The 27548-nt window shown below is 43.8% G+C and overlaps 1 long non-coding RNA gene across 1 annotated transcript in view; it reads left to right on the top strand.

Annotated features, from left to right (window-relative positions):
* LOC121352742 overlaps window positions 1–21685 on the top strand; it is a 42870-nt gene extending 21185 nt beyond the window's left edge. Inside the window, exons 4-6 of the long non-coding RNA XR_005954989.1 lie at window positions 2151–2317; window positions 20225–20322; window positions 21554–21685. This is a non-coding gene — a long non-coding RNA (uncharacterized LOC121352742). The remainder of the gene's footprint in view (window positions 1–2150; window positions 2318–20224; window positions 20323–21553) is intronic.
* Window positions 21686–27548: the final 5863 nt, after the last annotated feature.

Here is a 27548-nt window from a genome sequence, read left to right as displayed (position 1 = left end):
TTTTACTGTTTCCTTTTCTGGTTTCCTTGTTCTTTTTCCTATTCTGATTCCTCTATCCCTTCTTCTCTCACAAACAGTGCTTTGGCAGAATTTTTGGGCTCAGTGTGGTGAGACTCATCCCTCTCTGCTTTACTCCTTGCCCATTCCATGCCTCTGCCCTGCTCTCTGACTTCAGCAGGCATGAAATGCTTGTGCCAGAAAATCTCTGTGTGCCCAAGGAGGGGACCTGTCAGACACATGCTGGCACCAGAGCTTTGGATGCACCTTTACAGCAGGCGCAGGAACATCTGGGGACCAGAAATACACACCCAAGGGCAAAACGCCAAGCCAGGAAACCTCTGGGTTTTATTTGTATATCTTTGAATCAAGGGTGGTTTTTGGTGGCTTAACACAGACCCCTTTAAATACCAAAACTAAGTAGTACCAAATAAAGGAAGTTGTTAATGCACTGAAAATAATCAATACTGAAAACATCACTGCATGTAAAAAGTAACACAGAATATGGAGGAGAGTGAATTAGCACTAAGTTTACATGTGATTTTTTTTTTAACCCCATTTCACTTACTTGCTGTGGTGTTGGTTGGTTCTGGGCTCATTAACTTATACACAAATCAACTTTTTGCCTTGTATAGACTGTGTATGTAATGAATATTCTAAACTGGTGTTTTATTAATGCAGTTCCTTAATTAGCAGGTAAAAAAGACTCCAAACACCTTTAAATTGTGTGATTTCCAGGGCAGCATGAGAGAAGCAGAAGGTAACAGTGAATTTCTAATTCCCTTCAGAAAATAAAAATCCAAAGTAATGGCTGCAGCTATTTGTGTCGGCCATAAAAATTGATATAACATGTGGTAAACCTCCTATTGGGTATTATTACAAATGATTGATTCCTCTCTCCTCCTCCAGTTTAGATGGTGCAGTTCTTACTGTACAAACAACTCATGAAAAGTCAACATGTTTTACAAGTAAATTATTTACAGCCACTCTGCAGAACATGGAATAATATTTTACGTTAAGTGACATTAATTAGGGTGGAAATATTCACATGGCGAAGGGCTGGGAGATGGCTGCTGCAAAGGAAATTCTTTTCCTTGCAGTCTAAATGCAAATCAGAAGCTTGGAGAGTCACGACCACATTGCTCTGGAGGGACAAATAATTCCCATTAAGTGCCAGCCCTGAAATAATGCCAAGATTTGGGGAATGTGAGCCAAATTCAAGGCAGCAACAGTCTCAGGCATTGCTGTCTTTGAAGGTTTTAGTTGTGTTTGAGATGCGTTTTAATTAGAGGTGAGATTTATCTCATAGTTTTGGGTTTTCATCCCCTAAACCCAATGGTTATCCTCAGCCACAGCAGCAAACCAAGAGTCTGGGTGGGATTGGTGTCACCGACCTGGGACTTTAAGGTCAGTGCAGATATTGTGGTTTGGAAATGTACACTGGAGCCACCCAAGAATTCCTGAACTCGTGCTGCTCAAAACTTCTGCCTAAATTCAGAAGGAATTCAGAAGGAATTTGTGATTGAATCACAAATGCAGAAGGAATTGGTGATTGATTGTCCACCACCTCGTATCCACCATCCAAAAGTGCAGTGTTAAGAATGAGACACTGGGGTCCCTCAGGTTTCAGGTCTCTGTGCTATCCCTGGCTGTGGCACCTCGGTGAAACCAACCAAGCTTGGCTTGCCAGGCAAAGTCTTTGCCTGAACATTTGGTGAAGTCTGAGTTCCTGCCTCCTTCCAGTGTCCTTTCCACTTTGCAAACAGAGCATCTCCCGTCCTGGACGCTCCTTTTTCTCCTTGTGAACACAGACGTAGTGTTTTATTGTTGTAAAATCACCACTTTTGGGGCCAAAAGCACTTTTAGATCTTCCCTTGGTGTTTTGACAAAACCAATCAAAGCAGCATTTTATACCATGAAAAAAAAAAACAGGTGGGAGGATGTCTCATGTTTCTCCTCTTTGTGCCAGCATGAAAATCTGTTCCTTAGCTTTGTGTCTCCTTGCTCCCACTGTTGACCTTCCTTTCACTGCTGGCTTCAGAATCTTGACAGCTCGTTAGGACCACGAGAGGCTTTACATGATCAGAGCGATAATTCCCAAACCACTCCATGGCTGAAAGTAACTTCAGGAGCATTATTTATTCAAATTACAGGCATGAAGGACCACATGGGAAATATGGAAGAGTGCCTCCTGTAAATGACAGCTTAGGGAGAATTTCCAATTGCACGAGACAGCTGTATCCCGAAACTTAATCTAATTACTGGAGTGTGGTGAGAAATGTCACCCTGAATCAAAGTGATCCCATCCTCCGTGTTCATGGTAAGTTCTGACTTACATATGGCTGCTTTTGGGATAACCTTTAAACCCAAAATTCAGCTTGGGGCTGATGCCGTGCCTTTGGAATCGGGGGAATTTGAGCATGAGGAGTTTCAGCCTTGCTCCAAGCAGCTCAGCTGCACAAAGTTCAGAGCAGCCCTTGCCTGGGACATGTGGGACATGTGCTCCCATGCCAGCACACAGAACCAGAGGAACCCTTGGTGTGTTTCCCTTTTTCAAACCCCATCTCTCAAAATGTTTGTGCTTCAGGACTGTGAAGGGAGGGAAAGGACTCGCTGAGCTCTGCTCTGCCACCCCCATATGTTTCTTTCTGTTTTGCTGCACTTGAAGAGCCCTCTGATGACTTGAAATGTTGAGTTTCTGGAAGGCCCCTCGTTTTCAGCTGCTGGTGTGTGCCAACAAATCTGAATATTCAATCAGATGGAAAGCAGCAGCTCGAAAACATGCAATCTGCTCCAGGCTGGGATGCACAGCTGCCTGGGCTGGGATGCACATCCTTGGCTGCCACTGGGGCTGTCTGGGAGAACAAAAAGAGCACTTTTTGAAAGCTCAGAACACTTTCTGTTTGGGCTTTTTTTCTTCCCTCACTTGTAAAGTGCTGAATTGGCTGTGCTGAAGCCAGCAGGTTCTTGGTTTTCCATGAGAACAGATTTAACAAGATGTAGAAATGCTGGATTCACTCACCCTTTTCAGCTAACACGTTCCCAGGCCTTGGTACTGACAGCACCTTTCCTCCTGAGAAACACAAATGTAATTGACTTTCTGTAGCTGCTGGTTTCCCAGCAAATTCAGGGAGTCAAGGACATGCTCAGCAGCTCGAGGGCTGGTCTCAGAGACACCAATCAAGCAGGAATTGTGTTAGTGCAGAACAGGGGACCCATTTCTGCCAACAGGGAAAAGCTGCCAGGGCCTGTGCCTTGCCTGGGACAACACCTAGCCAGGTCTTTGGTGAGGAACAGGTTAAGAATAATATTTGTGTGTGGCAGGGGTGGCAGACCTGCATTTCAAGGTGCTGAGGAAGCCTGTGTGCCAGCCTGGTGTTTTTAAATCAAAAACATGCTTGAGAAATGGAACATTTCTCAATGTGTGTGCTCAGACTGTGCACTGGCCTGATGATTTCTGGGGCTTGGTCCTGCTCATAGCTCCAGTGGCTGCTGCAGGTGCCTCTTGCATAATTAAATTGTTCACATGAAAAAAGAACTTTGTAGAAATAACTTATCTTCTGATTTTTTAAAATAATACCTGGATTTCTGCAAAGCTTTTAACAGCCAGTGCAAGGACCCTCTTGCCTGGACAGCACTTTGCCATTGCTCGGTGTGCAGCAGCTTTACATGCCTGTTTTCCCAAACTATCTGTTTTTAATCCTCTGTAATTATTAAAATGTTATGCTTTTTGATTGTGTATCTGCTCAGGGAGGCAAAGATGAAAGTCAACTGTGGCAATGTTTTCCTTTCAGTTTATTCAGAAGGCCTCAGGAAACTAATGAGATTTATTCTGTGAATTAGTTTATAATTGTGCTTTAACTGCACTGTGGCATTTAATAATGTCAGAAGGATTTTGCTTTAGGCAAAGTGATTTCAGCCTCTGTAGAAAATTAATTACCACGTGTGTGTGTGAGCTAAGTGGTATTTTCAAGGTTAAGCTGCTTCCTCATATTTTGAGGAGAAAAAAAAGCATTAAAGATGTGGATGGAGCTTCCTGCTTCTCTGACAAGCAGTGTTAAGTCATCACAGACCAGATCCTGTTGTTGTTATGGGATTTATTTTTCCAAATGCAGCCTTAATTCTTGTGTTCTCCAGTGCCCAGCCCTGTTGTGCCTGGTTTGGGGAGCTCCGGAGGAGCTGTGAGAGCTCAGGGAGCTCCCCCAGCTGCAGCCCCACCAGCTGGCCGCAGGAATTTCAGTGACTTCTCCCCAAAACCTCTGCACAAAAGCCCTTGGGTCAGAGCCCATCATCCTGCTCGTGAATATTTGCAGTGAGTCAGCTCAAAACAATCTGCTTCTCTGCAGGACCTTATGGGGCTGATCTCCAGAGGCTCCTTCCAGCTCCAGCCATCCTGGGATTCTGTGATGGATGGGTCACAAAAGGGGATTCATCCCTTCCTGTCCTTCATTTCACCACAAAGTCACCTCTCAGTGTCAGATGGGCTTGGTGGCATTCAGGGGAGGAGGAAAGGAGGAGAGTTGGCCCGTGAGTGGTTTTGTCTGCTGAGAAAAAAAAAAAAAAAAAAAAAGGGAGCTATTCCATGTCAAACACTACCAAATATTGGTCTTGGAATGAGTCACATTCCCCCACTTTCCTTTGGTGCTGGAATCCTCCAGTGGCACTGCCCAAACCCCTCAATTTTCAATTTTCAATTTCCCATTTCCATCCCCCCCCCACATTTAAAACAGATGATTTCTCCCCAGTCTTTAATCATTGGAATTTTCATTATAGTAACAACTTCAGGGTGCTTCCAATTAACTCAACAATAACTGTAGCTTGGCTAATAAATGCTCAGCTGCGGGCCTGGGATTTATTAGCACAGGAAAATGGTTATTGCCTCATAAACAGGAAGCACCTCCAGGTGATTTAATGACTCGTGTTCCTCTCACCCTTCATAAATTGGATCCAATAAACAGCTGAGATGAGAGAGAGATATTAAAAGTATAAACCCCAACAAGAGCAAACTTTCCACTGGCAATTAATTAATGACAAAGCTGGGTTAATAAATCTTGGAAAAGTCAGTTGATGACATCACAGGATGGCCTGAAGTTGTCACTCAAGGAATTCAAACAATGTTGGATAATTTTTATTTTGTGAGGAGTTGAATAAATAATTTGATGATGTGCCTTTGCCATGAACAGGATGTCCTGCATCTGTGTCCAAGGACTGCACCTGCACACATACAAATGAGTTGGGTGTTGTTAATGAGGATAAAAACCTGCTCTTTTCATCGGGCAAAATTTGGTGTGAAGGTTGTGGGCTCCTCATCTTCTCTGTAATTTTTCAAATGCTGGGTAGGGAGTTCCAAAAAAAAAAAAAAAAGGAATAAACCAAGTTGACTGTGTTTTCTTTCAAATTTGTTCTGATAAACTCCTCTTTGGTCATGCCTGAAGGAGCAGTTGGGGTGGCACAATCTCAGCTTTGTGATTATTTCAGGGGGGTCCTGTTGTTCCATCCCAGCAGCCTCTTTTCCCATTCCTTTTCTCCTTTTGTGGGGCTTTCCTGTTGCAAAATTGGACTTTGTAGTTTTGTAAATTGTGTGCCAAGGAGCGCCATGGTATTGAAATCCAGCCTTGTGCGTGGTTTAAGCTCTCCTTGTAAGGAAGTTTAGGACTATGAATCCCACAGATAAGTATGAACAGTTCTGCACTGGGTTTCAGCATTAACCTGCTCTTATTTCAGAATAATGAACGTTCTTTATGATCTCATTTGAGAGGCTGTTTCCCTGGGCATTTTAAGACCTTTCATGTCGTGTCATATTGCAAACTCAGGGCTGAAGGCCACTTTTGGAAGGTGTTTGGCCATCCACACTGTGGAAAAGTGTCTTGAGATTTTCAGAAAATTCAGTTTTAAAATGGAGCTTTGTATTCCAAGAGATTTAGAAGCCCCTGTGAATTCCTCCCTAATCATTTCTGTGCCTCAGCAAACCCAGACGTATTTCTGTCCGTGAAGAGTAGATGATATATTTCAGAAAGTATCATTAATATTGATGAGCTTTACATATGGCTAGTTAGTATTCAAAGTATTTCAATTTGTTAAACAGAAAGAGTTTCAACCATTAATTATGTTCTGGCCATTCCATTTTCATCAAATTGAATAAATCAATGTGTTGGAACAGAATGATGTGTGGACCAAAAATATCTTTGCTGTTTCTAAGTGAAAGAAGGACAAAAATGTCTTGCTCAGCATTTTTTCCTACATTTGCATGGCCTCTATTTCATAAATGTATTTTGTTTTCCTGAGGTTATATACAAATATCTGTACAAAAAGAATATGCATAGGCTTTTTGTGTTGGAAATATTATTCCTGCTTGCTTAAAGATGTGGAGCTGAGGCAGAGAGGGGCTCAGGTTTACAGAAGTATTTAACTTGGAGCCATCTGATGCCAGCTCTGAGTAAATTAATACAGCCCAGACTTTCTATTTTACCAATTAAAACATCAATAAATTAAGATTTTAACCAAAATCAATCACTTTAGCTGTTTTTCAGTGGTTAATGAACTACTAGTTGAATAAGAGGTTAATATGGGCTTTAAGCAAGGGTTACAGAGTGTGTAGCAATAGCCTGGCATGTCCATGGAACCAGGCTGGATTTAAGGGAAGCAGATTGTCCAATTCATCATCTTCCATGCAGCGTTGTTGCTTTTAGCAGGGGACATTCATCACGAGGCTCAGTGAGCCTGAGACCTGGATTCCCCACATGGACAGATGGTGTTTGGGATGCCTGATGAGAGGCTTGACTTTCTCCATGTGGCAATGTCAGGAGAGGAGGCAGATCCTTGGGTTGTTATCCCTTTTTTTTTTTTTTTTTTTTTTTTTACAGGAGTGGCTCTTTTGGGGCACAGCACAGCTTTTTTTAAGGCCCCAAAAGCTTCAGCACATGAGAGGCCCAGCCTGGGGAAGGAAGTCAGTGCCATCCACCCTGGGAAAGGCTGGGAAAGCTGGGAATGTTCAGCTGGAGAAGAGGAGCTCTGGGGTGACCGAGCTGCTCCTTCCAGGACCTGAAGGAACTGACAGGAAAGATGGAGAGAGACTTGGGACAGGACACAGGGAACAGTTTCAAACTGACAGAGCAGGGTTGGATGGGACATTGGGAAGGAAATCCGGGCTGGGATGGAATTCCCAGAGGAGCTGGGGCTGCTCCTGGATCCTGGCAGTGCCCAAGGCCAGGCTGGATGGGCTTGGAGCAGCCTGGCACAGTGGGAGATGTCCCTGCCATGTCAGGGGTGGCACTGGATCATCTTAATGTCCCTCCCCACCCAAACCATTCTGGAATTCTATGATTTGGTGAATTTCTGAGCTTGAGGTGATGGCCCTGCTGGCCCCAGCTGAGCTGGGGAGCTCCTCACTGCCTTCAGGGCTGATTTGTGAGCATTTTTCCTTCGCTGCTGTCATTGGGAAAGGGATCTGAGGGGCTCCACTGCTTGTTCCAAACCAGGGCTGAGCTCATGGTGTGATTTAAACACTCTCAAACAAGTTCAGATGTTCGTGCTTTGAATCCAGCCATGAACTTGTAAAGGCCCTTCAGAGCTCAGCTTCTGCTTTCACAGAGGAAAACAACATCATGGTTTTGAACCCTGAGGATGCCAAGCTCCTGCAGAAGCTTCCCAAGCAGGATCCTGCCCAAACAGCTGTCAGATCTTCACAGCAGAAAACTTCCCACATCCTGGCACTTTTATTTTAACTTGGGAGAAAGGGAAATTATTAACCTCTCCATCTCCTAGCAGAGAAGCCCTGGGGGTACCTGGGATCACCCAGGGCTCATAGGCTTCCTCCTCCACCACGGCTCAGGCAGGCAGGGAACAGAAAGGCCATGAGGAATTTTTATGTTATTACCCGTGTGCTGCTTCAATATCTCAATATTTAGTCCAGGAATGGCTTTCATTCTTTGTGTTACACAGAAATTCGATGTTTTCTTTAATATCTTGGCTGAGAAAACCTCTGGTAGCTGAAGTTTTTTTTAGGGGGTTGTTTTAATTAAGTTTAAATGTGTTAAAATAATTCAGAAAAAAAAAAATAAAGCAATTTCTGGGTACTTTACCATTATTATCAAGTACTTTTTCTTCCCCCTTATTCACATACACCATTAATTAGCCCTCAAATGGGGCTAATTAAGGGTTAACATCATCTCCTTCCTAAAGCCCTGGGAGGGCATGCACTGCTCCTGGAAGGAGGATAAACTATTACTGGGAATTTGTCAAGGTCTTTCATACAAGCACAAGCAATTAACATTAATTGTTTAAGATCATTCTCACTCAGGCTCACTCTGGTGTTATTTTTCATTAATGGAAGTAGAAAGTTAATTTGTTCTTTCTGGGTAAACGTTTTAGACAGATATCCTTTGTCTCAAATGAGGGTGGGCATGTGGGGACAGGACCTCAAACCTCAAAGAAGTTGTGTTACACAGTATTTATGGACTTGTGGTTTGGTGTTTAAATGGGTTTTTTTGTTTTGGTTTGGTTTGGGTTTTTTTTTTTTTTTTTTTCCCTAAAAAGCTGTTATTTAAAATTTCTGTAGACTCTTCTTTTACCTTAGCTTGTTTTGATCATTTGGGTGTAGCTGACTGGTGTTTGTGCAGCAGGTTTTATAAAGACAGAAACCTTTGAGCAGAAGTAATTTCAAATTACCCTGCAGAGGAGCAGAAGTTGTGGCATCCACGGAGAGCAGGGCTGTGCCTTTTGTCTACCCCGGCTTTGATTGCCAGTCTGTGTCTCCCATCCCACAGCTCTGACCTCTGGAGTGACCCACACTTTGTTTCCACCTTGTCTGAAACTGAAAATAATCTCTTTATGCTGCAGAAACGCTGCTCCCTTGTGTGGGACTCAGGGGTGTGCCTGACCTGCTGCGAGTGGCTTTGTCATTTTTAGCTGTTCCCTCGCTCCTCAGGTGTGCGCTGACACGGAATTGGATATTCATCATCCATAAATAAAGCTAAATGGAACTGAGTGGAAGCTGCTTCTCCAAGGTGCTGAGTATTCAGGCTGGGGCACAAAGAGCAGCTTTTTGATCATGCAGGTCACAATAGAAGCTCTTAATTTTCCATCTGAGATGCTCAGCTGAGTCTCGCTGTCTTAGTCATTAATGTAATAAATTAACTCCAGCTATAAATAAATCCCAAAATTTAGCTCTTAATGAGGTCATGGAGATGGAAACAAAGGAGATGAATGAATCAGTGGGGGTGGGGGCACTGTGCAGTCACAGACACATCAAGAGTAAGAAACATCTTCTGGCCCTGATCATTCAAGGACTGGAACTGTCTGCTCCAATCTGCTCACAGGGGAGCAGCTGTTAAGTACCTAATTGTTGTTAAAATTCCAGAGATTGCCCAAAAAGGGAGAGAAAAATGGACGTGAGAGTCCCCCATGATTATGCTTGAGAGATGCCTGCAGAAGAAACAATTTTTGGGTGTTGCTGGTTTGCTTTAACAGTGAGCCCACCCACCCCAAACAGAGGCTCCTCCTAAAAATCACACCCTGGACAGTCTTTGAAACCACTCTGCGAAGACAAAGCAGCCCATGGAAGATAAACCTTGTGCTTTGCGGGGTGATTGACCTTTGGAATTGTCCATCCAACCAATGCAAAGTATCTTTTCCCTCCCCAGGAGGTGTTCAAACACAGTTAAGGAGCTGATTTTCTCCATTGCTTTGCCCCATCATTCTTCCTGCCTGGTGGTGATAAATTATGCAAGAGCCACTCACAGCATCTGAGCCTCTCTCCTGCCTAATTTGCTCTGAGGAAACCGTGGCAGTCTCAGCCCGAGCAGGGCTGCAGTGTGAGGGATTTGTTAATAGAGTCCCACTGACAATATCTTCCATGATAGAATTGATTGGAAAAGGACCAGCATTCCCAGTGTGGTCCAGCAGGTAAACACGCAATAAATTGAGGAATAAAATGAGGGGAATGGCTGCCTGAAGGGTAATAAATGGAGGTGATGTACAAAGCACTCAAACCCAAGGGCTGCTGCAGCTGGAACCATTCAAAAGGCACTTACCAAATTACAGAACCTCAACGGGATTTGGCTGCATGAGGCAGGAGAGCTCTGGGGAAAACCCAGGTGCTGCAGCTGCTTTGTTCCAGCGGGTACTCCTCACTTTGCAAGCAGGTATTTATTTAATCAGGGCCCCAGGAAGGGCTGGAGAGGAGGGGAAGCTGAGGGCTGCTCTGCCCGGTGGTTTTGTAGGAGTAGCTGGAGAGTTTCTGGTGCCCATCAGGCTGAAGGGAATGTATGTTCACATTTCTTTAATAATATTTATTTAATAATTCAGTGAGTTCTTCCTGCTGTGCTCTTGGAGATGTTGGTGCCTGGAGGTCTTTAGTCTCCTCCTGGCAAGTGCTGTTGGTCTGAAAATTTTGTTTGGGATGGGAGAAAGTTCTTGGAAGTCTGGAAAAGCCTGGTGACATTAGAAAATGAATATTCTGAGCCTTTTTGATGTGTCCAGGATGGTTTTTGAGGAACTGCTGTAATAAAAGTGCCTGGTATTGGTGACCTGCAATGTGAGGCTGCCCCTGGATTTTGGTGCTGTAAACAGCGTCTCATGATCTTTTTTATCCTCCCTTGTTGTGCATAAAGATTACAGGAAATGCCTTTTAAAGGAGCAGAAATGTTCCAGGAGTGCTCCTGATTTATCTCCACCCTATTTTACACCACTTTTTGCAGTACTAAAAAGACGAGCTGGCTTTTAATGTATCTTTAATGGTATCAGAACAGACGAGAATAAAATCAGGTTCTTCAGATCAGAAGGTTTATATCCTGATCCAACCCTTTGGCTGCAGGCAGACACCCAGGATTGCTCCCTGTGCTCCTGGGCATGTTTTAGGACCAAAGATAATGTCCTGCTGGCCAGGAGCTCAGCTAGCTGGGACATCTGCCATCCCGCTTTTCTGTCGATATCTCCCTTCTGTTGGAAAACGTGGATCCTCACTGAGAATATTCCATCAGTCAAGGGATGAGGAATAACCCTTCCCTCCATCCCCAGCAGAATTTCAGGAGCATTTCTGGAACTGTGTTGCAATATTTTGCTGTGCAGAACTGCTGCTGTCGTTCTATTTCTGAGTGTCACCCAGCCTTTCTCCACTTCCACCCACCAAACCCTGTCACTTGGTAAAATCTGCTTATGACAAATAGTGCTAATAAATTTTTTTGCCACCCAGACTGATTTGTGGTGGTGCTGGGCTTGGAGGTCAGACAGGGCTGCTATTTCAAAAACCTGTGGTGTGCTGAGTTAAAACTGCAATTCCTTCCCTCCATGCGATGGAAAGTGTTTTTTAACCAACATTTCTGCCAGCCCTAGAGAGACTTTGTGCTCTGTTTTCCCCTGGTTTATATCTGAGGAGTGAAGGATGCAGCACTCAAATGGACAATGATTATACACAACCTCTCCTTCCATCTCATTGAAGTAAATTTCATCCTGTCCAATATTCGTTCCTTTTTCCAAATGGCTGAATTCCTGTGGAGATGGGGAGTCACAGGATTGTTGTGGTTTAACACAGTTTGGCTTTTAGTTAAGGAAAAATCCACCAGCAATGGAAGTGATTCTCTTTAAGGACCTTGGCAGCTTCCTTTGGACCTGACAGAGCCAACCAGCTGGCTAGATTTGAATATTCATGCCCTGTTAAACCACTTAAAAAAGCTGAACACACCTCTGTGAAATAACATTTTAAAATGAACAAACCGTGGAAAAAATTTCTCTTGCTTCCAGCTTTTGAACAGGTAGCTGGCAGCCCATGGGGTTCCAATTTCTTCTTATTATTTTTCTTTTAGTTCTGTTAATAAAGCTTTCTTTTTACCCTTTAAAGTTTTGAGCCTGTTTTTTGCCTTTCTCCTAATCCTTATGTCACAGCAGAAAATGGATAAATAATTCTTGTGGGTGCACTGGTGTTTGGCCAGCCCTCAAGCCACCACACTGAATTGGTGCAGTGGCCAAGAAACCTGGAACTGGCGAATGAAAACCACCACAAGGATGGACTCAGGTCTGATTCTGCAGTCCCCTCCTGGGGCAGAAGCCGTGGGATCTCTGGGAATTGACTGCAGCAGTGGCATCAATCAAAAAATGCTGCAGGAGACAGAGCCCCCCAGCAAACTTCAGTTCAGAGGGAACAGAGCCCCTGGATTTCTGCTTGGGAATTAATGATGCTTGGTGCCACCACAGGGAAATCACTGTCTCTTTGAAATCCATCTTTTTAATATCCATCCCTTTTTTTCACCTGTACTCCATATTTTAGTTCTGCTCCTTCTGTGTATACCGAGGTGTCACATTTAAAGGAGTGCTCAGATGGTTCTGTGGAGGCAGGACACGGTGTCCCATTGCTGTGGAGCAGGGATGTGCTGCAGGGAGATGGATGTGGCTCCACGTGCCACAGCAGCTGCATAAATTACAGCCTGGAAGAATGGCCAAAGCTCAGCTCCAGCCTGCCTGTGCCTCCACTGCCTCAGCCCTCACCTAAAAGTATGTAAATAAAGGATGCCAGGGAATTAAACCTGGCTGAGGTCGGGGTGAGAGTGGGGAGGGAGCAAGGTTGGAGTAGAAACAAAAAAAAAAATTGCAATAAAATCTGTAGAATTCCCTGTATTTGTGCCGTGCTGGATCTCAAACAGCTCGGTGCTTGTAACGTGGCAGGATATTTTATGACAGTCCATTCCCACAAGGTGAATTAAAACAAGGATTAAAAAGCTCTTATAAATCAGATTTTATAGCTGCCTAAACCACCTGCAAACTGTTGGTCCTTGTTTTCAAAATCTGCCATCATCCTGGTGTCAGACTGATCCTGGTTTCATTAGCAGGGCTGGCATTGCCTGTGCTGGCAGCAGCCACCAGCTGCATAAATTACCCCCCGTGTAATTGTGAGCAATGTCTTCATTTTGTCAACAGCATTCCAGAGTGCCAAGGATGCCCTTTTTGCACCATTTTTAATTGTCTCTGCTAGATGTGTTTTCAGCAGAGTTCACCTCAATGAGGAATGACAGAAAGACTGACGTGGGCCAGTGGAAGTGATGTGGAGTCCAAGAAGAACATTTGCCAAGGGGCTTGCTGGTGTTTGTCAACAGTTTATAATTCAAAGGGGAGCTTGAAGTGCTGAGGATGAGTGAAGGAGTGTTTTGGTGGCCCAGTGTAGCACAGAGAAATGTTGTAAATGAAAATCTTGAGTTTTGCTCATTGTGGGGGAGTTAAATTCCTGTTCACCGAGTTGTGCAAGTGCTGCAGGTGACGGGAACTCTGAATTTTGGAGGAAAATCTTGATTTCCCTCAGTGCAGTCATTCCTCCATCAGAGGTTCTCAGCTTACAGCAGTGTTTTGGAACGTGGCACAAAGTCTATAAAATCTGTGTGAGCCCCCAGCACGTTGTGTGTGATCAAAATCAACATCTGGTGTGAGCAAAATCAATGTCTGGTGTGAACAAAATCACCATCTGGGGTGTGCTTTACCTTTCTTCAAGGTTCCCCCAGTGCTGGATGCATTAAACACCCGGGAGAAGAGAACGGGCTGCAAGTTCTGTGTCACCAGTTTGGTGAATGGTCTCAAAATCCTTCTGGATAAACGAGGTGTCCATAAATGTGTAATTAATGAACATGAGAGGAGCCAGCAGTCAGCAATCACAGCTGTGCCCTAAATCCTGGGCAGCCTGTGCTCACAGAGTTACTCTGTGCCACGAGTGAGTTTTACAGCTCAAGACTTCACATCAAAGGTGACTTTTTCTCTTTGGTTGTGAGTAAAAAATTTTTAAAAACAAACAAAAAGCCCCAAAGGAGAGCTGGGGAATTGTTAAAGCTCTCCAAGGCTCTGTGCTGCGCTCAGACCTCTCCATCATTTTTTCCTTTAAAGCCTGGGCTGAGGTGACCATGGCAGGAAGAGCTTTTCCCATCAGTCAGGGCTGGATTCTGGCTGCCAATGCACCCAGAGCCAATTTAGCATCTGCTCCAGTCTGGGATCTGAGTCACACTGAGGTTTAAACCTGCTCAAAATCCTGCTAAAGCCAGTGCTAAGGCCCCATAAACTGAGCTGGGTTTAGTGTAGATCTGCTTTACAGATTCTTCCACTTTCTCAGCACATTTGGAGTTTTTTGGTCACCTTTGGATGAGCTGTGGTTAAACTTGTCTAGGACAATAGGATGTGTGTTCTTATTTGAAATTAGAGTGGAATGTGCAGTCCTGCTCCTATTTACAGGTTTCAAAGGTGTCAAAGAATTAACCCATGAAAATTCATGCATTTTGAAGCTGAAATTCAATGTACAGAGAGGGCATTAACCTTGTTCATAGGGGTCACATTTCCTATCCTGCAGCATCACAAGGTTAAGGCAGTTTTTTCCATGACATTCCTGTATTTTCATTGACTTCAGTAGAATTAATTTTCCTCCCCCAAAAATTGGCTTGGATAAAGGTTCTATTTTCACCTCTCTTTTTTTTTCTTTTCTTTTTTTTTCTTCCTTTTTTTTTTTTTCACTTAAGTAGATTTATTGATCTAAAGGCACAAACAGCATTTGTGCCTTGAGCAGAGAGCATCATCTGCACTCCAGGTAATATCTGGTGTGAAATGTTCAGCTAGGACAGCTCTGCCAGCCCCTAAATTACACCATGAGTAATTTAACACAGTCATTAACCAAATTTGATACAAATAATCTTACAACAAAATGCCCCCCACGACAGGAATTCTGGCACTTCCAGTCCTGATCCCTGATGTGTCACTGGAGAAGGAACCAACTGAGAAATTCATCCATAGTGAACTGACAAAACTCCTGAGTTAAAAACTCATTACTTGCTGACCTGGGGTTTTGGGACTGGGGTCGTGGTTCAGGGGGATTTCTGGAATATCAACACAGCAAGATAAATATTCCTTGGAAGTAAATATTTGATCTCCAGCTCTGGCATGATGTGTTTAACTCAGCAGGATGTTTTCTGTTGACTTCCCTGTGCCCAGCCTCTTATGAACATGTTTTATTCATTAACTCCAAAACTTTGTGAAGGAGTAAGTGACAGCAATTATTAAACATTTGCTGCCTTCAATTTATCCCCTTACATTCTGCTGGGGCTTTAATAGCTCAGGAAAAAGTTTGCAAGGTGATGGAGCAGGACTCCATCTGTTCAGACAGATGAAAGGGAGCGGAGGACAATTTTGAAAGGATGAACACTTAAGGCATTGTTATTGCTCTTGCTGAGCTTAATTACAGAGAGTGGGGACCAATAAATCCATCTGCAGGACGTATTGATTGCTCTGGGCATGCACACCTCTACTCCAAGGCAAAGTCAGAGGTGTTCCAGCTGGATGTGACCTATCCAGCCAGGCAGAGAGCTGGGGAGGGAATGAGGCAAAGGAAGCGGCTGGGTTTGCTTCACACCCTGCTCTGGGGGCTCAGAAAGGTCACCGGGGTGTTGGGGGAGTGGCTGGGTGAGTGCCACCTCAAGGGCTGGGATGAACGGGGCCTCTGGAATGGCTTAGTGCAGCCCCCTCCTCACAGCAGGGTCTGGACTCGTTAGAACAGCAATTAGAACAGCAATTAGAACAGCAATTAGAACAGCAGACAGAGCCTCTAGGACAGCCCAGGACCACATCCACTTGGACGCTGAAGTCCTCCAGGGATGGAAACTCCACCATTCCTGTGTTTGAGCACCTCACAGCAAGGAAGCTTTTCCCAAGGTTTAAATGGAATTTCCCGTCTTCCAGCTTGTTCCCTTTGGTCCTTGTGCTCTCTCAGGGCAGCAGACGAGGATCAGGATTTGTTCTCTTCCCCCCCACGAGGTCCTTGGACACAGGGATGGGATCCCTGAGCCCTCTCGAGGCTCCTGCCAGATGCTCCAATCCCATAAACTTCTTTATGGCCTTGGGACTTGTTTGGTGTCTGATGAACAGAACCTTGGAATATTTTAGGTTGCTTTCAGGGAAGTTATTTAACTTCCCAGTTTACAGATATCTTCTCCTTTTAAAGAAAAAAAAAGTATTAAAAAATTAATGGTTAAAAACAAAAAATAAAAAAGAATTTCTAGATCCAGTGGAGGGGAGGTGGAAGGCTTGAGCAGTGTTCATGTGGGGATGTGAGATCAGAGGAAGGATCTGAAACTTTGGTCATGGAGGAAAATCTTTGCCACCAACCATTTAACTCAGATCCCAAGGAATTCAGTCTTTGAGGATCCCACTTAAATTCATGCCCAGGACAGCTGACACTTAAAGGAAAAAAAAAATGGGAAAAAAAAATGCCATTAGTCAATTAGATACTTGTGACATTTCTTCCAAACTTGCCATAAACTTTTGGTTAACCTTTTGGTCATTATAAAGAGCTAATTTTGCCAAAACAGCAAATTTTCCCCGTGAAACCAATAATTAGAGCTGGTGATGTGTTTTGTTATCACTTTGAACAGTATCCACACATATTTTACTGGAGTAATTTCACCCTATCCATTAAAAAAAAAAAAAAAAAAAAGGTTGCAAGATTGGGTTTTATTTTTCTCAAAGGTTATCTGGGTTTTTCTTCCATGGAGGAGCCAAATGCCCTAAAGACAGCCTGGATTGCTTCTCCAATTACAGCTGCTTTTCTAACTAATAGTTTTTAGATATTCCCTTTTAATGCTTTTTATGCCTCTTGAAAATGCCAGCAAAATTGCTCATAAATCATTGTCCTTTCCTTTAGCTCTCCTGGATTAATATAAATTCGCTTTAATTACCATTCTGGTTGGAGTAAGTGCCTTGGATCCTGCCTGGGTTTGGGCTGGGTAGTTCAGGGCAGCTCATTAAAGAGCTGGGGTTAGGGTTGGAGTCATTAAAGGGGAAGGAGATCCTGGGAAAGGGATTTATCTGCTGGGGGAAATTCCAGCTTGCCTTGAGGAGCTTTATTTTTAACTGGATGCATTTCTGAATGGTTTTCTTCGAATATTTTCTCCTTAGAAAAATAAAAATATATCCTCGGATATTTTCTCCTTCTCACTGCTGTTGGCTTTTGTCCACAAAGCTTTGAAACAAGTGGGTGTAAATTAATGGTGGTGGTAACTCCCCCGGGCCCTCCCAGAGGTGTGGCAGTGACTGTGTTGTTCTGAACACATTACCTTCACGTGGAAATCAGCATTTGCTGGTGGGAAGAGCTCAGGTTGCTGTTTGCAGCAGTGTTTGGTGTTACTGATCCTCTGGGTTTTTTGGCCACTTGTTATTTATGGGAGGATTCCCAAGCTCCATCCCTGCACTAAGGGCTCCTCAGGCACCCTGGATATCCACTGGAGTATAAATGCCATCATTTTATATCAATGCTGTGCCAGAACAAACACGGTCAGCTGTGCTGAAATGACAAAAATGCTGATTTATATCCCTGGGGAGTGGAGTCCAAACGGAGCCCAGAGGTGAGAACAGAGGTGTAACCTCCTGTGCAGCCCCCTCCACTGCCTCTTTAAGGAAACATCCATTTCTTCTGCTAAATACCAAGGGGAAAAGGCCTCTGTGTGCTCCATTTTTCTCCGCTGACATTTTGATGTGATTAAATTCATGGTGCTGCAGAGAAATATTGCCCAGCAAACCAGGAAAGAGTGGGAAGTTCTCCCAAAGCCAGCGAGTTCATCACAGCTCCACTTCAGCAGAATTAGTCAAACACGTTTCCCTCTCATCTGTAAATTACTTTTTCCTCTGCACGGGGCACTTCTGTTAAATACTGAGTATCTTTTTTTATTATTTGGCACAGCAACAAGCAAAAATAACCCTGACACTTAGGACAGCCCTGGAAGTCTGATGCAGGCGTGTCACAAGCTAAGAAACAGTCATTTGATTTCTGTAGCCAATTGTTTCTGGGCTATTGATGAGTATTCAGGAGGTTAATGTGATATTTATGGTGATTTTATTTTTTTTTTTTTTAAGGAAAAATATTGTGGTGACCTGTGTCCTTTTGCATGTCTCAGTTTCCTGAGTTACTTCTTAAGTAACACCTAGGAAGGGTTACTTCTGGCATTTGAGCAGGCACTAAACTATTTTCTTCTCAATTCTATCACTGTGGAAAAGCACCTCAGTGAAAGATCGTTTCTACTGGTCTGAGAGAATGGGCAATGCCATGGCTTTTTTTTTTTTTTTTTTTTTTTTTTGAGCTCTTTTAAAATTTTTCTGACATTCAGAATCACCAGAGGGAAGTTGTGGGCAAAGAACTGACTCACTCATTTTGTACTTGAAGCCACCTCAAGAAGAAAACCACCTTCCAACTAACCCCATTAATTTATCTTGGGCTGCCTGCTGACCTGGTTCTGCTCTGTTCTTCCCCTTTTTTTCCTTTCTTTGAAGGTGACGTGAATGGCTCTGTGTTGGCACAGCTGTGTGTGGCCCCAGAGCTGCAAGGTTTGATTTTCAAAGCATTCCTTGTTTCCCAGAAATGTTTAAAGCAGTGGCTAGGATTGGTTATAGGATCATGGGGTGCTGTGGGTTGGAAGGAACCTTAAACCCATCTCGTTCCAGCCCCTGCCATAGGCAGGGACACCTTCCACCAGCTCAGGGTGTTACTTGTTATTGATTTAAAAGTCATTTTCAGGGTCACAAAGTGAGAAAATGAGCTGGAAATACGATCCAAGACTTTTTGTGCTCGTAAACACCCTGCCCTCCGTGTGAAAATGTAGTGGGAACGCACAGGGAGGTTAAACAGGACCTGTGAAAGTCAAGAACAAAACAATTCCTGTGTGTTGAGCTGGTCACCCTGAGGAACTCCACGGCCCCCTGGCGCTGTGCTGGGCAGAAATCTCCTCTCCCTTCACCTTTGCTCCTGCAGTGTGAGGGGCATGTGTGGCTCAGGAGAGGTGGGACGCTCCGTGTTTGAGCTCTCTCCTTTGGTGACATTGGCAGAAGTCACCAAGCCAGTTAGTTTTTCAGTGCATCCCATAAAATGCAAAGTGTGTTTGATGAGAAACCACTTACCCCGTTCTTTACAGCGTGCAGACAGAGTTATGAGCTTGGCCAGCAGCTTCCTTGATGAAAGAATAAAGTAGATTTTTTTTTTCCTTCCACGCTTCAAAATGGGCAGAATAAAAATTTTAATTACTTGTTTGTCTATAAATAATTCAGAGGCGCTATAGGTTGTGCTCATACACATGCACACATGAGAGAGATGCAGATCTTGTGCTAAAAAATGGCTTCAGCCTCTCACAGGTAGTAAATTCTGCATGGATTTATGGCCAGCAGTAGCAGTGCCCAGGCACAGAGAAATTGTGTGTCAAGGTGATCAGCAAAGGGCAGCAAGAAGAGGATTTTCCCTCCTGGAAGCCACCTCTCTGCCTCTCTCTCTCCCTAGGGAGTTTTTCCTACAAAGAGGAAAAACTTACGGACAGAAATAAGAATTACCTTATGGACAGAAATAAAAATTATAACCTCATCAGCCTAAAGAGCTGCTGCCACGTCAGACCCCTCCTTGTTCCTGCAGCCATTCCTCTTCTTCATCCTCATCACCCTGTGCTCCTTAATCTCTCAGCAGCTCTTCTTTCCCCAGGGCTTGCTGCATTTTTAGGGCTGTCCTGTGCTCTGTGTTTCTGTTTCTGTCCCTGTCCCCTCTCTTGGGAGTTGACAGGACAGGGAATTCTTGCCATGAGCCTTTGTGGGGTGCAGGTGATGAATATCAAGTGAAACCAGCAGCTTTACAGAAAATTAAGATGTTAAAAATGTTTCTTTCAGGTCATTTTGTGATGCTGTCTCCTGGCAGATGCACCAGTTTAAAAATAATTTTGAAATAACAAGTTCTTGGCCCTGCTGATGCTCTTGTTTTGGGGCTTTTTTTATTAATATTTTCCTTTTCAAATAAGGTTTACTAAGAAGAAAGCTCTCTCTTACCCTGGTTTATGACGCTTGCCCTTTCTCACAGTGCTTGTTTCAGGCTGGAGGCTTTGTAGCAGCACAGCTGATGGAGGAGCTGAGGCATGCAGGATTTATCAATATTAAAAATACCCTTCAGTCACATCAGTGCCTTTTTGGTCAAGGAAAAAGCCTTCATTATTTCCTAAAACTGGCCAGACCCTGCACGTCTCCCTCCAGGTGCCAGGCTGCCTTGACTGAGGATTATTTTTCTTTTCTCATGCATTATCTTCTGCAATGAGCTGAATGAGAAGGGATCTGCCATAAGGAAAAAGACACCTGAAGTCAGATCCAAAAAAGAAAATGGGCTCTGGGGTGTGGAAGACCCCATTTATGTTGGATTAAATGTTCAGTTAAAGTCACTTAATGCTGTAAAATGTCTCCATTTCCACTGCAGCTCTGCCTTTGGAGCTCTTGCCCCAGCAAGGACTGACATCTGCCTGAGGGGCAGAGCCAGGGACGTGAGAGAGCTCAGGATGGATCATTACTGCCTAAGTAAGCATAAAATATCCGTGCATTTTCCCACAGCTCTGCTTTGGGAAAATAAAAACTGCCTGTTTCCCCCTGTTTACTGCCGTGGGCTCGTGGTAATCGCCGATTGCAGAGTCACTCATAAGAAAGTTAAAGCCTGAGTGGCGCCGTGGGATTAAAGCACACGTGGAAATTATTCTACGAGGGACCATTGCTGCAGCCCTGGGACGGGTTTGCATCCCTTGACTGACCAAACGTTGCTGCTTTATTGCCCGCCAAGATGGGAATTTGGAGACGTTTCCTGCATTTTCCTTTCCAAAAAGTAGCTTTTGTGGGGTGATAGCAAACAGTGGGGTGGGTGAGGGATGGACCCTCCCAGTGGCCTTTCCTGAGGGATGGAAGTGATGTTTTTTCCATCCCAGGCCAAGAACAGGTTTCATTTGTTTTTCCAACAGAAGGAGGGAGCTGGGAAGTGCTAAAAGTTGAGAGCTGGAAAGGTGAGTGTAAGGAGAATTATTTTAGGTATAACTGGATAAAATAGTTTATGTGTTGAATTTTTTTATTTTACAGGGAGATAACTTATTTTTATTTTCTTTTATTTTTTAACAAATTTTTTTTTTTTGTTAAAAAAATTGTTAAAAAATATTTTTTAACAATTTTTTTAACAAAAAAATTTAAAAATATTTTTAAATTTTTTTGTTAAAAAAATTTATTAAAAAATAAAAGAAAATAAAAAGAAGTTATCTCCCTATAAAGGTTTTTCCAACAGAAGGAGGGAGCTGGGAAGTGCTAAAAGTTGAGAGCTGGAAAGGTGAGTGTAAGGAGAATTATTTTAGGTATAACTGGATAAAATAGTTTATGTGTTGAATTTTTTTATTTTACAGGGAGATAACTTATTTTTATTTTCTTTTATTTTTTAACAAATTTTTTTTTTTTGTTAAAAAAATTGTTAAAAAATATTTTTTAACTTTTTTGTTTAAAATTTTGTTAAAACAAATTTTTTAATTTTTTTGTTTAAAAATCTGTTAAAAAATAATTTTTAATTTTTTTGTTAAAAAATCTGTTTAAAAATATTTTTAAATTTTTTTGTTAAAAAAATTTATTAAAAAATAAAAGAAAATAAAAAGAAGTTATCTCCCTATAAAGTAAAAAAATTCAACACATAAACTATTTTATCCAGTCGTACCTAAAAAAATTCTCCTTACAGGTGAGCAACTGGCAAAGAGCTAATTCCCATTCTTCTTTTTTTTAACAGCCACCCAGGCCCAAATTCATTGGCAGTGTTGTGCCAAGAGCTCACCTTGGAAATCACGGTGACACTTTATCTGCACCCTGGGAATGCAGGGAACCAGGTCGTGTAGCCCAGAGCCCTCCCGAGCAAATGCTGCACCAGATGAATTAAAGAATCAAATAAAAGAAAATTAAAGAGTTCCTCAGCTGGTTTATGTGCTGCTAATTGTGCAGATGTCAGCAGATGAGACTGAGTTTGTAGAACAACCCTCTTCAAACATCCCTGGGGTCAGATTTTGTGTTTGGGTGACCTTGGGGGTGTCGAAACTTCTGTTTTGGGAAAGTTTGGGGCAGATTTTGAAACATTTCAGTGGCAACGTCATCAGGCAGACACAAACATTCACCCTTTCCCTTCAACCTCTCTTCTGGGCTGGTTTTTATCAAGAGCTGTGGTCGTGTTCCTGTTGTGGGTGTGAGATTGCAGAATTCAGCGCCAGGGCCTGGAGAGCTGCCCTGCCCTGCCCTGAGCTCTCCCCAGGCTCTCCCTGAGAAAATTCCAGCCTCGAAAATTCCACCCGTCATTAAATCATGGCTTCCAGGCAGCTTACGCCTGTGTTTGACCCAGGTTTTTTGTTCTAAAAATCATATTCACCACTTAGATCTGAAGCACCTTCCCCGATGGCCTTTGGAATACTTGGGAAAAGCCATTAATTTCCAACAAGGATGGCAATTATGCTCATATGAGAGTAAAAGGGACTGTTTTGCTGCTTTGCTTTATTGGATGACTGAGCAATTCATTATTTGCGTAGGAATCTTATTTTCTGTTGCTGGCTGATCAGCCAGTCAAGACTGTAAATCTAATTAATTTGAATACATGAGATTGCAAGAAACAGTGTTTCTCTTTGGGTTCAGAAGTAAGAAATAATTATCCCACAAGAACTTCAGTGCTTTGGAACTCACTCCTTGGCAGCTCGAGCTCTAGGCAGGGTGGGAAGTCCAGGAAGAGATTGTGATGATTAATAATGAATTTCTTGCTTCTTGGATGGTATCAGGAGCTCAGCTCAGTTCGTTAGGAGAGGGCATCTGTCTCCCTGTCTAATTAGATGAGTAAAAGGCAAATATAAATAGGAGGAGGAGCCAATCCAGCTTCCTACAAGGCTCCCACTTTGCCAAAAGCTGCTGTTCCTCCCGCGGCTGCAGCTGGGGGTTCATCTGGTGCCTCTGGAAGTGCAGCCCCCCCAGCACAAACATGGAGCAGGGACACCTTCCTGCTGGGCCTGAAGCAGGTGAGGCTCCTCAGACAGGGGGATGGATGGGCAGAGGTGCTGAACCTCTGTGGGGGAGAAATAAGCGCTGCAGGAAGTGGAAAAGGAACATCCTGCCAGCTTTTTGGATGGGATCATAACACGGGATCGGAATGTGCTGAGCTAGGAGGGACCCATCAGGGTCAAATCCCTCACAGGGCAGCCCCACAATCCCACCCTGTGCCCCAGACCACCACCTTGGTTTGTGGCTGGTGGCAGATTTTCAGTTTTAACAAAAATCATTACAAAATTCCTCGTCTTTCCATCATTTCAGATGGGATTCTTGTTCTGAGGTGTGCTGGAAGTTGTGACATTCCTCCAGAAGGGCTCACGTGTGCAGGAGTGTCAGGAATGCCAAGATCCAGATCCCGACGGTGCCGCCAAGACACAGCAGGAGGACAAGGTCGATTTTCAAGAGAAAGAAGAAAACAATATGGGAAGGGCATGTCTGAGACAGAAAACCTGGGCAGGGAGGAGAGAAATCTGTGCTTGGTTTCTTCTGTCAGCAGGAGCTGCCTGTGGATTGGAGTTCTGGGAAGGAATTCCTGCGTTCCGGGTGCTGGAGAGGCCATGTTCCAAGGCAAGGAAAACAGGCAGTGATCAGGAGAGTGGGCCCCAAATTCCTCTCTGCTGTAGGAACCCTGAAAAATGCTGAGAACTGCCCAGGGAGGCCATTGCTGGAGCGCTAAACCACTTAAATCTCTCCAGCAGACATGGATTCCTGGAAAAGTGGGAACCTGGACAGTGGGATTGACGTGGCTGTGGCTGCTCCCAGGCTGGTAGGAATAAAAACTGCTTAACTCACCTTGTAAAAATTTAGTCCCATTGAGTAGAAATTTACTTCCTGTAACACATTTCAAGGCATGGAGTGGCCCCATTGGCATTTCCTGTAAACCCTGATGAAATCTGGGATGAACCACCAAGCTTTCTTCAGCATTTTTATGGTAGAAATCCTTCACAGGGACTCTTTTTGGGATCCCTGAGACTTGGAAATTAATATTATTAGAGTTCTTGAAGAGAACAAGTGTGGGACAGCTACAGCTTCTGCTGCTTAGCTTTGATTAAAGCCTCTTCATGTTTATTTTGGAGAGAATCATGAGGCATTTGGGTGTTGCTAAATATAAGTGGGATGACTCAAAGGGAACGCTGAGGTCCAGATTTGGAGCAATGAATCAGGGAGATGTTTTGAGCACTATCAAACCCCACTTCAGATTCTCCAGATTGCCAGCAAATGTAAACAACAAAACTAAAGAAAACATCTTGTTTGGGGCTGTATTTTTTAGGTGGATGAAGCTTGGAGAGCACCTTGCAGGTATGGGAGGGTTTTAATGCTGCACTCCTTAATAATTCCTATATATGTGACTTTTTTCCCCCCCAAAATTTGGACATTTGCCTGGCTTCTAATAGAGAGGGACTGATATTCAGGTGTTGAACTGAACACTGACCTTTGCCTCCGTCCCTCCACAACTTTGGGCCTTCTAAAGGTGTTTAAACATCTAAAGAAACACATGGACGTAAGTTTGTAAAATTCCGGGATGGTTTGTGTTGGGAGGACCTTGAATCTCCTCCCCACGGGCAGGGACACCTTCCCCCAGACCAGGTAGCTCCAAGCCCCATCCAGCCTGGCCTAAAGTTGTTCAGTTTTGGTGGGTGTTTTGTGTTGAAGGTAGTTTTTATGATCTGAGGTGGTTTGGAAAATCCTGAAGAACATTAATTCCCACATTTAGGCAGGTGGGCACCTCCAGAAATCTCATCCACAGAGAATCTACTATTTTGTAAAGAGGAAGAAAGACTTTAAACCCCAAACCAATCCCACATCAGTTTAATTTCCGGTGTGATGTATGTGATAATCACATAGAAAATTTCAAAGAGTGTTTATTCTAAATCTGAATTTTAAGCCACATTTTTTTCCACTGATTCCATTCTTTTGGCTAAAGCTACAACCTTGTAGCTTTCAGTCCATCTCCAGTTGCATTTCAGAAGTTCATTTCACATGCCAGGTCTATTCCAAACCCAGAAGAAATGAGGGAGCATCAGTGCAGGCACTGAGCCCCACTACAAATCTCCCTCTCCTTTGGACCTGACAAAGACCTGCTTGACTGAGCCTGAAATGCAGCTTCTTGAGCTTTAAAACGCTATCCTTTTTCTCTGGCATTTTGTGGGCACAGAAATATTGATGCAGTTGACCACAAGTGCTAAAGAGAGAAAAATCTGTTTTGTAGTCAGAGCTGAGTGGGTGAATTCACAAGCTGAAGATGCCTCACTCGGGTGGATCCTTTTAAAAAGGAACAGATTTGTAAATGTTAATGTACATATAACTTTGAAGGAGAGAAATTACATGTTGGTTTTGTTAAAAGTCTTTCTATTCGTGGTGCTGCTTAATTAAGGTGAATTTTTTCATTACAAGGGAAAAAAAATCCCTTTACAAAGAGTATGTAGAATATTGGATGGAGTTCATCCTGTACAGAGGGAAGGACTTTAGGATATTGAAGTGAGAAGAATCACTGTTCTAGAGGCCTGAATTTCCCATTTCCTGCCTCTGTCCAGAGTGGCATTCTCCTTTTCCTGTAGCCCTGACAGGCAGGAGGTGCCTTTCTATTTAAAATACATTTCTTTAATTTCTCAAAAAATAATTTCTTTAATTTTTGAAGTGCTGTGTTTCTGCTTTTCCAATGCTGGGCCTAAGACAATTCCTGTCAAATTTCCAAAGGGAACAGAGTGAATCCAAGTGCTTTCCATCACATATGCATCCTGTATTGACTCTGAAGCTGGAAATCCTAATCAAGTAGAGTGCATTATCAAGTCTGATAAATCTCAACAGACCTTCTAATCAATAAAGCCTGCAGCGTGTGCCAGAGCACACAGCCAGGTCAGGAAATACGATTTTCGGGAAAGGCACAAAATTCCTGCACGTTTATTTAGGATGAGTATCTGAGTTATGGCATCACTGCTTTGCAGAAGGGGCTTAAGGTGACTCTGAGCTGAAATTAGTGAGGTTTTAATCCCAATTCAGGGATTGTTCACCAAGAATCCCACAGAATGGAGAAGCAGGTTTTTGGAGGGGCTGTGCTGGCTGGATCAGGTGTGTGTGCCCAGAGGGGATATCCTCGTGCCCCATTCCTCACCTTTCCATGTATTTATCCCTTTGCCAAAGTCCCAGGAAGAGCTGAACCTCACAGACTCAGGGACTGAGAAGCCACTGGTGTCACTTTGCAGCTCAGATGTCACTTTGCTTCAAGCTGAGCAGAGTTTTCCATGCTCTCAGCCCTGATGCTTTTGGCAATCCCTTTATTCCTACTGCTGCTTACACGTCCCAAAGATTGGCCACCTCCAAGGAGCTTTGGGACTGGCTCTGTTTTGGGACTTGGGGGTGTGGGTGGGAGCAGGGGGATGAGCTCCTGCTGTGGGGGACAACAGCCTTTCCATGGAATGCTGATAATCCCAAAGTTGTGAGTTTGATGCCTGGACGGGCCATTCATTTCAGAGCTGGACTTGATCCTTGTGATCCCTCCCAGCTCAGGATATTCCATGGAAGTTGTGTTTTGGCTGCTTTGGGCACACACAGCCCCTGTTCCAAGGGGCTGTAGATGGTATTTAGTGTCCTTGCTGGCTCCATGTGGAAATATTCCTGAGGAGGCAGAGGCTCCTGTGGGTGCAGGGGATGCTCTGCAGCCTTTGGGTGCAGCTCTCACCCCACATCTCTGGGGCAGGTGCAGGAAAAATCTCCTCCTGAACTCGGGATGCGGCAGGAAAAACTATTTTTACTTCTCTCAACTGCACATTTATTAAATTTCCAACCTGAAAAGCTCTCCCCCTGCCAGGATTTCTCTAAAAAAGAAGGATAACGTTGGCAGGCTGCTGAAATGCTGTTTCCCTTGGCAGGGGGAGGCCAAGTGCTGCCTGTGCCCTGGAGGCAGACACTGCTAAATCCTCTTCCTGGGGCTGCTGCAGACACTGCAGACAAAGATATTTCAACCCCCTCTTCTCCCTTCACTCGGGGAAATTACATTTTGCTGTGTAGTGTTTAATCTGTCGGTCGGGCCAGTACAAAATGACAAGTAAGTGTGATTTAATTTTATGATAGCACTGCATTAGATGGCCACTTTATGTTGCTGTAAAAGAGGAATTTGGAGTGGTGGCATGCTCTGCTTTTCCACATTTGATATCCTTGTTTGCTGGAGTCTGACAATAAAATTTTAAGGGATGTTAAGAGTGGCATTGCTGTTGAGGCCTGGTTGCCCAGGTGGATGTGTTTGGGAAATTGGGTGTCACAGGAGCAGTGAGGTTTTGGAATAATTTTAGTGGGATTTGACAAAATGTTCTCTCTGGTGGCCATGACAGGACCCAGGGGAGGGCTGGAGCTGTGTCAGGAGAGGTTCAGATTGGCTGTCAGGGAAAGGAATTAAATTGAGCAACCAAACCAAACCAAACTGATCAAATCAAACCAATTAAATTGAGCCTCATCAGCAAAAGCGGAAGAACAGGGATTTTCCTTGCTCTGATTCCAGGAGCAACCAAGTGCAAGTGAAGGAAGGCAATGCCATCAAATGTCCCTGTGTCTTCTCTCTCATCCCGTGCCTCACATTTCTGGAAAGCTCCTCTGTTTTCACAACTCTTCACTGAGGCTTAGGAATGAAATCCAACACCTTCACGTTGAGCCTCGTGTTGCTTTTGAGCAGTTTTGCTGCCAGGTTTTTAATGGGCTCTCAGCAAAGT

Source organism: Pyrgilauda ruficollis, unplaced genomic scaffold (assembly GCF_017590135.1).
Source record: "Pyrgilauda ruficollis isolate IOZ18807 unplaced genomic scaffold, ASM1759013v1 scaffold195, whole genome shotgun sequence".
NCBI classification, from domain to species: Eukaryota; Metazoa; Chordata; class Aves; order Passeriformes; family Passeridae; genus Pyrgilauda; species Pyrgilauda ruficollis.
Note: the sequence above shows the minus strand (reverse complement) of the source record. Positions and strands in the feature narration are given on the sequence as shown.